A 13430-nucleotide genomic window follows, 5' to 3' on the forward strand; every position below is an offset into this window, starting at 1 on the left:
GTCTCAAAGGCAGAGTCACCCTAGAAAGGAGGATATAAGCCCTTAACCCCACTCAAAAGGGCTGGTCAGGTCTTGTGAGTACTGCTGATATTAAGATCACATTCTGGAAGTGATGGAACAATTGGGGAAAGAAAAGGAACAGGGAACACATGATACTTTGGTTCAAAGCTGTGAGAGGAAGGGCTATGTCTCACCTTGGGATGATGGAGAGACAGTTTTCCGGGACCAGGGGGAGTTATGAGAATAGAAACTGGGCAGTAGGGATGATTGGGGGTATGTGCTTTTGGTTGTAGAGTGGAGGCATAGGGTTATCATAAACACAAAGGCTTCATTTGAATGAATTATGCATTACTACTTTTACCTTTAAGACAATCTTAATTTGAATTGTGTATTTCCCACCCTTTAAATAGGAATAAAAAATCCTCACATATCCTATGATTTACTTAAGTGACTTGTCTAAGCTTTTGCTTACTGATTGGCTCTCCAGGTCTTCATGTGAATGTCTCTGCAGGGTTGAAGGCAGAGGCAGGTTCTAGGCTGGAAATGCCTTAGGAGAGTTTGGACAGAGCTTTCTGAAGTACAGTGCACCTTAACAACCAGGAAGCAATTGTGCCTGTATCTTGATCTGGGTAGTGGCCACGAGGGTGTGTTCACGTGCTCACTTTATAAAACTTTATCAACTATACACCTTCTGTGCATTTTACACAGTATATATTGATATGTTATACTTCAATCAAAAAGTTAACCAAAAAATAAGCTTCAAGATGCTGAAAGAGTAAGATGTGGAGATCACCTTCCTCCCCACAAATACATTAAAAATACATCTACATGTGGAACAACTACAGAACACCTACTGAACACTGGGAGAAGACCTCAGACTTCCCAAAAGGCAAGAAACTCCCCACATACCTGGCCGTGTGGCTGACAGGGTCTTGGTGCTCCGGTTGGGTGTCAGATCTGAGCCTCTGAAGTGGGAGAGCCAAGTTCAGGACATTGGTCCACCAGAGACCTCGTGGCCCCTCATAATATCAATTGGCGTGAGCTCTCGCAGAGATCTCAATCTCAACACAAAGACCCAGCTCCACTCAACGACCAGCAAGCTACAGTGCTGGACACCTCATGCCAAACAACTAGCAAGACAGGAACACAACCCTACCCATTAGCAGAGAGGCTGCTTAAAATCATAATAAGTTTACAGACACCCCACAACACACCACCGGACGCAGTCCTGCCCACCAGAAAGACAAGATCCAGCCTCATCCATCAGAACACATGCACCACTCCCCTTCACCAGGAAGCCTACACAACCCATGGTACCAACCTTACCCAATGGGGGCAGACACCAAAAACAACAGAAACTACGAACCTGCAGCCTGTGAAAAGGAGACCCCAAACACAGTATGTTAAGCAAAATGAGAAAACAGAGAAATATGCAGCAGATGAAGGAGCAAGGTAAAAGCCCAAGAGACCAAATAAATGAAGAGGAAATAGGCAGTCTACCTGAAAAAGAATTCAGAGTAATGATACTAAGATGATCCAAAATCTTGGAAATAGAATGGAGAAAATACAAGAAACATTTAACAGGGATCTAGAAGAACTAAAGAGCAAACAAACAATGATGAACGATACAATTAATGAAATTAAAAATTCTCTAGAAGGAATCAATAGCAGAATAACAGAGGCAGAAGAACGGATAAGTGACCTGGAAGATAAAATAGTGGAAATAACTACCGCAGAGCAGAATAAAGAAAAAAGAATGAAAAAAATTGAGGACAGTCTCAGAGACCTCTGGGACAATATTAAACTCACCAACATTCAAATTATAGGGGTCCCAGAAGAAGAAGAGAAAAAGAAAGGGACTGAGAAAATATTTGAAGAGGTTATAGTTGAAAACTTCCCTAATATGGGAAAGGAAATACTCAGTCAAATCCAGGAAGCACAGAGAGTCCCATACAGGATAAATCCAAGGAGAAATATGCCAAGACACATATTAATCAAACTATCAAAAATTAAATACAAAGAAAAAATATTAAAAGCAGCAAGGGAGGGCTTCCCTGGTGGCGCAGTGGTTGAGAATCTGCCTGCCAATGCAGGGGACATGGGTTCGAGCCCTGGTCTGGGAAGATCCCACATGCCGTGGAGCAACTAGGCCCATGAGCCACAACTACTGAGCCTGCGTGTCTGGAGCTTGTGCTCCACAACAAGAGAGGCCGCGATAGTGAGAGGCCCACGCACCACGATGAAGAGTGGACCCCACTTGCCACAACTAGAGAAAGCCCTCGCACAGAAACGAAGACCCAACACAGCCATAAATTAATTAATTAATTAATTAAAAAAAAATTAACCTATCTTTAAAAAAAAAAAAAAAGCAGCAAGGGAAAATGCAACAAATAACATACAAGGGAATTCCCATAAGGTGAACAGCTGATCTTTCAGCAGAAACTCTGCAAGCCAGAAGGGTGTGGCAGGACATATTTAAAGTGATGAAAGGGAAACAACTAAAACGAAGACTACTCTACCTAGCAAGGATCTCATTCAGAAATTAAAACCTTTATAGACAAGCAAGAGCTAAAAGAATTCAGCACCACAAAACCAGCTTTACAACAAATGCTAAATGAACTTCTCTAGGCAGGAAACACAGGGGAAGGACAAGACCTACAAAAACAAACCCAAAACAATTAAGAAAATGGTAATAGGAACAAACATATCGATAATTACCTTAAATGTAAATGGATTAAATGCTCCAACCAAAAGACACAGACTGGCTGAATGGATACAAAAACAAGACCCATATATATGTTGTCCACAAGAGACCCACTTCAGGCCTAGGGACACATACAGACTGAAAGTTAGGGGATGGAAAAAGATATTCCATGCGAATGGAAATCAAAAGAAAACTGGAGTAGCAATTCTCATATCAGACAAAATACTTTAAAATAAACACCATTACAAGAAACAAAGAAGGACACTACACAATGATCAAGGGATCAACCTAAGAAGAAGATATAACAATTGTAAATATTTATGCACCCAACATAGGAGCACCTCAATACATAAGGCAAATTCTAACAGCTGTAAAAGGGGAAATTGACAGTAACACAATAATCGTAGGGGACTTTAACACCCCACTTTCACCAATGACAGATCATCCAAAATGAAAATAAATAAGGAAACACAAGCTTTAAATGACACATTAAACAAGATGGACTTAATTGGTATTTATAGGACATTCCATCCAAAAACAACAGAATACACTTTCTTCTCAAGTGCTCATGGAATATTCTCCAGGATAGATCATATCTTGGGTCACAAATCAAACTTTTGTAAATGTAAGAAAATTGAAATTTTATCCAGTATCTTTTCCAACCACAACGCTATGAGACTAGATATCAATTACAGGAAAAAATCTGTAAAAAATACGAACACATGGAGGCTAAACAATACACTACTAAATAACTAAGAGATCACTGAAGGTATCAAAGAGGAAATCAAAAAATACCTAGGAACAAATGACAATGAAAACACGATGACCCAAAACCTACGGGATGCAGCAAAAGCAGTTCTAAGAGGGAAGTTTATAGCAATACAATCCTACCTCAAGAAACAACTCAAATAAACAACCTAACCTTACACCTAAAACAATTAGAGAAAAAAGAACAAAAAAACCGCCAAAGTTGGCAGAAGGAAAGAAATCATAAAGATCAGATCAGAAATAAATGAAAAAGAATTGAAGGAAATGATAGCAAAGATCAATAAAACTAAAAGCTGGGGGCTTCCCTGGTGGCGCAGTGGTTGAGAATCTGCCTGCCAATGCAGGGGACACGGGTTCGAGCCCTGGTCTGGGAAGATCCCACATGCCGCGGAGCAGCTGGGCCCGTGAGCCACAACTACTGAGCCTGCGTGTCTGGAGCTTGTGCTCCACAACAAGAGAGGCCGCGATAGTGAGAGGCCCGCGCACCGTGATGAAGAGTGGCCCCCACTTGCCGCAACTAGAGGAAGCCCTCGCACAGAAACGAAGACCCAACACAGCCAAAAATAAATAAATTAATTAATTTTAAAAAAAACAAAAAAAAACTAAAAGCTGGTTCTTTGAGAAGATAAACAAAATTGATAAGCCATTAGGCAGACTCATCAAGAAAAAAAGGGAGAAGACTCAAATCAGTTGAATTAGAAATGAAAAAGGAAAAGTAACAACTGACACTGCAGAAATACAAATGATCATGAGATATTACTACAAGCAACTATATGCCAATAAAATGGACAACCTGGAAGAAATGGACATTTTCTTAGAAAAGCACAACCTACTGAGACTGAACCAGGAAGAAATAGAAAATATAAACAGACCAGTCACAAGCACTGAAGATGAAACTGTGATTAAAAATCTTCCAACAAACAAAAGTCCAAGACCAGACGGATTCACAGGCAAATTCCATCAAACATTTAGAGAAGATCTAACACCTATCCTCTTCAAACTCTTTCAAAATACAGTAGAGGGAGGAACACACCCAAACTCATTCTACAAGCCCACCATCACCCTGATACCAAAACCAGACAAAGATGTCACAAAGAAAACTACAGGCCAATATCACTGATGAACATAGATGCAAAAATCCTCAACAAAGGGACTTCCCTGGTGGCGAAGCAGTTGAGAATCCACCTGCCAATGCAGGGGACACGGGTTCGAGCCCTAGTCCAGGAAGATCCCACATGCCATGGAGCAACTAAGCCCGTGCACCACAACTACTGAGCCTGCACTCTAGAGCCCATGTGCCACAGCTACTGAAGCCCGTGCACTTAGAGCTCATGCTCTGCAACAAGAGAAGCCACCACAATCAGAAGCCCGTGCACCACAACGAAGAGTAGCCCCCGCTCGCCGCAACTAGAGAAAGCCCGCGTGCAGCAACGAAGACCCAATGCAGCCAAGAATAAATAAATAAATAAATAAAATATACAAAAAAAAATCCTCATCAAAATACTAGCAAACAGAATCCAACAGCACATTAAAAGGATCATACACCATGATCAAGTGGGGTTTATCCCACGAATGCAAGGATTCTTCAATATATGCAAATTAATCAATGTGATAAACCATATTAACAAATCGAAGGAGAAAAACTATATGATCATCTCAATAGATGCAGAAAAAGCTTTTGACAAAATTCAACACCGATTTATGATAAAAACCCTCCAGAAAGTATGCATAGAGGGAACTTACCTCAACATAATAAAGGTCATATATGACAAACCCACAGCCAACAGTGTTCTCAATGGTGAAAAACTGAAACCATTTCCACTAAGATCAGGAACAAGACAAGGTTGCCCACTCTCACCACTATTATTCAACATAGTTTTGGAAGTTTTAGCCACAGCAATCAGAGAAAAAAAGAAATAAAAGGAATCCAATTTGGAAAGGAAGAAGTAAACTGTCACTGTTTGCAGATGACATGATATTATACATAGAGAATCTTAAAGATGCTACCAGAAAACTACTAGAGCTAATCAATGAATTTGGTAAAGTAGCAGGATACAAAATTAATGCACAGAAATCTCTTGCATTCCTAAACACTAATGATGAAAAATCTGAAAGAGAAATTAAGGAAACACTCCCATTTACCACTGCAACAAAAAGAATAAAATCCCTAGAAATAAACCTACCTAAGGAGACAAAAGACCTGTATGCAGAAAACTATAAGACACTGATGAAAGAAATTAAAGATGATACAAATAGATGGAGAGATATACCATGTTCTTGGATTGGAAGAATCAACATTGTGAAAATGACTATACTACACAAAGCAATCTACAGTTTCAATGCAATCCCTATCAAACTACCACTGGCATTTTTCACAGAACTAGAACAAAAAATTTCATAATTTGTATGGAAACACAAAAGACCCCGAATAGCCAAAGCAATCTTGAGAAAGAAAAACAGAGCTGGTGGAATCAGGTTCCCTGACCTCAGACTATGTTACAAAGCTACAGTAATCAAGACAGTATGGTACTGGCACAAAAACAGAAATATAGGTCAATGGAACAGGACAGAAAGCCCAGAGATAAACCCACGCACCTATGGTCAATTAATCTATGACAAAGGAGGCAAGGATATATAATGGAGAAAGGACAGCCTCTTCAATAAGTGGTGCTGGGAAAACTGGACAGCTACATGTAAAAGAATGAAATTAGAACACTCCTTAACACCATACACAAAAATAAACTCAAAATGGATTAGAGACCTAAATGTAAGACCGGACACTATAAAAGTCTTAGAGGAAAACATAGGAAGAACACTCTTTGACATAAATCACAGCAAGATCTTTTTTGATCCACCTCTTAGAGTAATGGAAATAAAAACAAAAATAAACAAATAGGACCTAATGAAACTTCAAAGCTTTTGCACAGCAAAGAAAACCATAAACAAGACGAAAAGACAACCCTCAGAATGGGAGAAAATATTTGCAAATGAATCAAGGACAAAGGATTAATCTCCAAAATATATAAAGAGCTCATGCAGCTCAATATTAAAAAAACAAACAACCCAATCCAAAAATGGGCAGAAGACCTAAACAGACATTTCTCCCAAGAAGATATACAGATTGCCAACAAACACATGAAAGGATGCTCAACATCACTAATCATTAGAGAAATGCAAATCAAAACCACAGTGAGGTATCACCACACACCGGTCAGAATGGCCATCATCAAAAAGTCTAGAAACAATAAATGCTGGAGAGGGTGTGGAGAAAAGGGAACCCTCTTGCACTGTTGGTGGGAATGTAAATTGATACAGCCATATGGAGAACCGTACGGAGGTTCCTTAAAAAACGAAAAATAGAACTACCATATGACCCAGCAATCCCACTACTGGGCATATACCTGGAGAAAACCATAATTCAAAAAGAGTCATGTATCACAATGTTCACTGCAGCTCTATTTACAATAGCTAGGACATGGAAGCAACCTAAGTATCCATCGACAGATGAATGGATAAAGAAGATGTAGCACATATATACAGTGGAATATTACTCAGCCATAAAAAGAAACAAAATTGATTTATTTGTAGTGAGATGGATGGACCTAGAGTCTGTCATACAGAGTGAAGTACGTGAGACAAAGAAAAACAAATACTGTATGCTAACACATATATATGGAACCTAAAAAAAAAAAAAGGTTCTGAAGAACCTAGGGGCAGGACAGGAATAAAGATGCAGACGTAGAGAGTCGACTTGAGGACACGGGGAGGGGGAAGGGTAAGCTGCAACGAAGTGAGAGAGTGGCATGGACATATATACAGTACCATATACAAAATGCATAGCTAGTGGGAAGCAGCCGTATAGTACAGGGAGATCAGCTCTGTGCTTTGTGACCACATAGAGGGGCGGGATAGGGAGGGTGGGAGGGAGACAGAAGAAGAAGGGGATATGGGATATATGTATATGTATAGCTGGTTCACTCTGTGATACAGCAGAAACTAACATACAATTGTAAAGCAATTATACTCCAATAAAGATGTTAAAAAAAAATTTAACCAAAAAAAAAAAAAAAAAAAGAGAGACCAAGCAGTAATGTTAAATGTTTTGGATAGGTCAGATAAAATAAAGAATGAAAACACTGGATTGGCAACATGTTATTGATGGAGATCATTGTTGGTCTTAGCAAGAACATTTTTAGTAGCAATAGACTGAAGAGTGAAAAAGAAAAAAAAAAAAGACCAACAAAACTGTCCAGTCATTTGAAAGCACTAATAAGATATGTAAACCTCTAGCCGTGCTAATTGAGAAGAAAAAGGAAAGGGGGGGGGGGGAATCTCTCAAGAGAATGAAAGGTATGACTAGTTACAACTTGCCAGGGCTAGAGAGAGGAGGGATGGGCAGGCACCGGCTGAGACTGCCCTCAGAAGAAAGGTGATTTTATACAGGGCAGAGATGCAGAGAGGAAGATCTTGGATCAGAGGTGAGTGGGGGGAGGAGGCATTCTGGTTCCTTAGGCTCTTCTTCGACTTTTTAAGGAATGATGCTTAACCTTGAGTTTGTGGCATTCAGGAAACACACAGCTGTCTTAAGGATATATATTTTTTCACTCTGCACTATCATTCTACTTCAAAAAGTTTTCCCGCATCTTCTCATGATCTATAACTGAAGATGTTTCACCCATCACAGCAAGGTCCTCTGACCATGAAACAGAGCTCGTTACTTTATTCAGTCTTTATAAGTTCCGTTATAAGGCATTTATGTTTAGGGGTTTTTTTTGTTTGTCTGTTTCAATGAAGACCACAGATTGTAATCATATCCCAGAAATTTGGCTTTTTAGAAAACTTCAGAGGACTCTCATTAAGGCTGCTTTGGTACCTGGGTGTGGAGTCAATTAGTGGTAGGCTCTCCAGGGGGTAAATGGAAGGGGCAAATGTATGTCACTTGATTAGCATTGAGAACCAGGTAAATGTTTGTCTCATCCTTGGTTAAAAGAGAAAATGCTACTGCAGCTGACGGGATTCTGTGGCCAGTACTCCATCCATCTGATCTACTCAATTTTTTAGGGAGGAGCCAGGCCTGATGAGAAATCCAAGAAGGGTCAAGTGAAGGCAGTCTCCAAGGGTATGGAAAGTTCTCAGCCTTAAAAACTCCTGACTGAGGGGAGGGACGGGGTGATAATTAATAGCATGCTAGTCTCCAGGCTTGGCAAATAAGCACTCTTCATTTAAGATTGCCTGCACACCTGGGAAACAGTTCTTGGCCTATATATGACTATTGTAAAGTCAACATAGTCACACAATTGGTGTGGTGACCCACTAGCCTGAGGCCTTGAGAGATGCAATATTAGGGAAGTGAGAGATTGAGGAAGGAGAAGATGCACAATGTGACATGTTCAATCTCACGAAGTTTCATCCAACAATTATTAAATATTAGGAACTGAACATACAAAAATAAAAGAAAAACTCTTTCCTCTGTTTTCTCATTCATTCATTCAACTGTTTGCTATAATGAGTACACATATCTTCTTTTAATGGACTTGTGCACCACAGCTATGGGTGCACACACTTGGTATAAGGTATAAGGCCATGAACAAGACACATATGATTGAATACAATAAAGTCACAGGTAGAGTATTGGAATTGTCAATTTAGGTCCCTCAGAGGTCAGCATGGATGAGAGTCTATAAAAGCTCTAAAGGTACCTAATTTAGTTTCTGTATGGGATGGGGCAGGAGGCAGAGAAGACTTCCTGAAGGATGTAACTCATGATATTTGAACGATGAACAGAAGTTAGTAAGGCACAGTACTGAGGAGGATGGAAGGTGGAGCAGGAAAATTTTGTCAGATGTCAGTTCCTTAATCCTGTGGTCCACTGAGTTGAGAATACCATCAGGCTCTCCTAACACCATAGCTGGGAACAAGTCTTACAGGATTGCATCCTTTTACATCATTTTATATATTAACAGGAAAGCAGTCTCATCTGTGATGCTGGGGCCACCCTACAACCATACAATGGAACCCCCTGCCACCTCGTCCTGGTGGGTATTCCAGGTCTGCAATCTTCACATCTTTGGCTGGTTATCTCACTGAGCATCATGTATACCATAGCCCTGTTAGGAAACACCCTCATAGTGACTGTAATTTGGATGGATTCCACTCTACAAGAGCCCATGTACTGCTCCCTGTATATTCTGGCTGCTGTGGACATTGTTATGGCCTCCTTGGTAGTGCCCAAGATGGTGAGCATTTTCTCCTTAGGAGACAGCTTCATCAGCGTTTCACTCAGATGTATTTTGTCCATGCAGCCACAGCTGTGGAGACAGGGCTGCTACTGGCCATGGCTTTTGACTGCTATGTGGCCATCTGTAAGCCCCTACACTACAAGAGCATTCTCACACCTCAAGTGATACTGGGAATGTGATCATCACTATCAGAGCTATCATATTCATGACTCCACTGAGTTGGATGGTGAGTCATCTGCCATCCTGTGGCTCCAATGTGGTTCTCCATTCCTACTGTGAGCACATAGCTGTGGCCAAGTTGGCATATGCCGACCCCATGCCCAGTAGTCTCTACAGTTTGATTGGTTCCTCCATTACTGTGGGTTCTGATGTGGCCTTTATTGCTGCCTCCTATAACTTGATTCTTCAGGCAGTATTTGGTCTCTCCTCAAAGAATGCTCCGTTGAAAGCATTAAGCACATGTGGCTCCCACGTGGGGGTTATGGCTCTGTACTACCTACCTGGGATGGCATCCATCTATGTGGCCTGGCTAGGGAAGGACATAGTGCCTTTGCACATCCAGGTGCTCTTAGCTGACTTGTACATGATCATCCCACCAACCTTAAACCCCATCATCTATGGCCTGAGAACCAAACAAATAAGGGAGTGAACATGGAGCTTGCTGAAGCACTGCTTCTTTAATCACTCCAACCTGGGTTCATGAACACAAAGTCTGTTCAGACCTTGAGCGTTCCAGCCAAGTTCAAAGATGCCTTAGAGGTCTGTGGAGCTGGTTTGGTTCACCTGGTACCACAGAAGTTCTAAGATGAAGCTGTAAAGGGTAACTTTGCCTAACTTTTCAATTTTTAGCAAGGATATAAATGAAATAATTTTCTGACAATGTGTTTTATGGTTTCAATTAACTAGTATCTGAATCAGAGCTAAGTCTGGGAAGATAATATAGATTGGGGATTTTTCTTTCCTTAGATTCTGACCTACATTTCCAACTTAGTATCCTACCAGTCCCTCTGCAGAAGAAACCAACTGTTAGGTACCCCCATACCTGACTGATTTTCTCACAACTGTTCATCTCCTTATGTTATTATATGGAAGCAACTGTTAATATATATGACCTGACCTCTGGCCCATTGATGAATCCACTCAACTTGGGTCATGTGCTCACACCTGGACCAGAGTCTGTCTCCAGTCAAAATGGATCCCAGTTTATCTGAGGAGATACAAACTTGGGGTCACTGATGGTGGCCATTTTCCAGCACACAAACTTGGAAAGAGAAATCTGTTCCACAGCAAGAGAAACAGATTAGCAAAACGGGATGAAGAAACTAAGTCTCTGGTTCTCTGGTTACAATTCATTTTCAACACCTAGGTACATCCCTGTTATTAAGTTCTATAAGATATACCTCTATAGCCTTTTAATATTCCCACTATTGTTAAGCTAGTTGTAATCAGTATACTAATCACCAGCTTTCTGTTTCTAAGCAAAAGAAGCTAAAGCAACGTGAGTTTGGTTTTGACATCTATCTCTTTGCTTCTTAGTCCTGCTTGTGTAACTTAACTGTAAGATACAAAATAGAGGGATCAAATATAACACAGGTCTTTCTTCTTTTGGACATCTCTAAGGAGGTATGCTCTGGGATAAAAAGGTTAATAGAGAACAATAATAATAATGAAGTTGAAATATCACCACTCTTTCCAGGTCATCAGATAATTCATTGGTTTTTGTTTTTATTTTCCCCTTTCGGAAAGTCTTAAGCTGAATAATCAGTGTATGTTAAAAGAAAGAGATTTCATATGTAAGAGGTACATATATTTGACCCTTGTATATCTGAAAATCTTAAGATAATTTCCCAATAAGTGTTGATGGCAAGTTATTGTATTTGAGTCTTAATATCTCCTTTCTACTGATGAGGAAACAACACTAATTCATAGAGGGTATTGAAGATAAAATAATGAATGGAAAGCACATAAAACAATACCTGAATTAATGTATATACTTTAAAAATATACCCAGTAAATTTCTAATTCCATAATTTTAAAGGGTAGCCCTAGGCACTATTGAAACTGTATTCCTGCGTAGATCAGCATTCATGCGGTAACTGTTCCAGAGGGATCTCATGCTTAACAACTTAGCATCCATACTCTTTGCTAATATTGATATTTACCTACCTAGAATGTATTCTATTTCTGAATATCAGAGAAGTAGGAGTCAACCTCTCAAAATCAGATAACGATGCACTGAGTTCCCAAAGAGTAGAAAAAAGAAACTCTCCTTCCCTTGCAACCCCACAACATAAAACCAAATCAAGATCGTGAGATGGTTAAGCATATTTGATAAGATTTCCATTTAGTCACACTATTCTTTCTCTACAAGCAACCCAATGATTTGGCTATGCCCATTTAATCAACGAGTTATTAGACGCATTAAAGCATCTGATGGAAAGTGACAAAGGGATAGTCCAGCCTGCATTCAAAACAGAAATTTCTTTTCGGCATTTCAATCAGAAGCCTGCCCTGCCAGCTTTGTGTTTCATTCACACTGGTACTCACTGAAACTAGCTGAGACCCACCGTTGGTACTCAAATATTGAACTTCATACTTCCTAAAACGGACTGGTTCTCTGCCATGGCTGCCCCAAACAGAAAAACCTGTGCTTCTCCCAATATATTCAGATACGACCCCCGCCCTAGCATGTGAAGCAACGTGTGCTCATTTAACTAGAGCCTGGGAGCAACAGTAGACTATCAGTGTTAGGATTCTTAAGAGATTACAGCCAATCCTGCCTGGAAAAAAAGAGAGATTGGATTTCCTGTGGGGAGTTGCTACCCCAAGGTTTGCCCGCTGTCTCCACCTTTCGCAGGACCCAAGCATTTTACCTTTTGAATAGCCTTCCCCCTCAAGGCTCAGGCATTGCACCCCTTGGTTTCTCTGCCAGCAAAACAAGGATGGGCAAAGTTCACCCCTGCCTTGTAGTGAATTATCACACCAAGTTGGAGGTACAACCCTAGGCATTCCAGGGAGCGGTGCAGGCACTCTGCCCTCCACATGGCTACCTGCCTTGTCCCCTTCAGGACCACTTTTCTAATTAGCCATCAAATCAGTTTTTGAACAGGACTGTAATTAAATAACATCCAGTCTTTCATGCCCCTATAAGGCAAGAAGATCTTATTTTCGTTTTGATTCTAGGCATATGAATGAAAGTTCCCTCACTTAAATATTTAGACACACACACACACACACACAATGCTAGACTGGGGCTACTATGGTGAAGCAGACAAATAAGGTTTTGTTCTTAGAAAGGAAGTGTAAGCAACCACCCTAGAGAAAAGGATTTTCATACACTTAAGACCTTTTATCTTTTTGCCTGGTCTTCAAAATCAGACATTATGATAACACATAATATACTTAACCTCGTAATTCTTTTAACAAGTAATCACAGCACCCAAATCAGCTTATAAATGTAAAAAAAAAATTTAAAAAAAACCCCAAAGAGCACATTACAAATAATGCCATTTCACTCCTTAATTCATTCTAGGTTTGAATGAATTTATCACCTAATAATTCTCTTTTTCTAGGAACCTTCCAAGATTTGGCCTAATAAGACCACAGAAAAGAACAACACCGATTCAGTCCCTAGACTCTCTGTTAAGTTTCCATGGACATAGCTGGAAGCACTTCCTAAAGATCTATTTCTCAAGTCTATACACACTTCCCCAGGGAGT

General features: G+C 40.2%; 1 pseudogene across 1 annotated transcript; it reads left to right on the top strand.

The window, feature by feature from the left end:
* The first annotated feature begins 8461 nt into the window (after window positions 1-8461).
* Window positions 8462-13258, top strand: LOC309637200 (olfactory receptor 52I2-like; annotated as a pseudogene). Its single transcript has one exon. The product of its transcript is annotated as an olfactory receptor 52I2-like (transcript).
* Window positions 13259-13430: the final 172 nt, after the last annotated feature.

This window comes from Balaenoptera physalus, assembly GCF_965194825.1.
Source record: "Balaenoptera physalus genome assembly, chromosome: 10".
Lineage (NCBI taxonomy): Eukaryota > Metazoa > Chordata > Mammalia > Artiodactyla > Balaenopteridae > Balaenoptera > Balaenoptera physalus.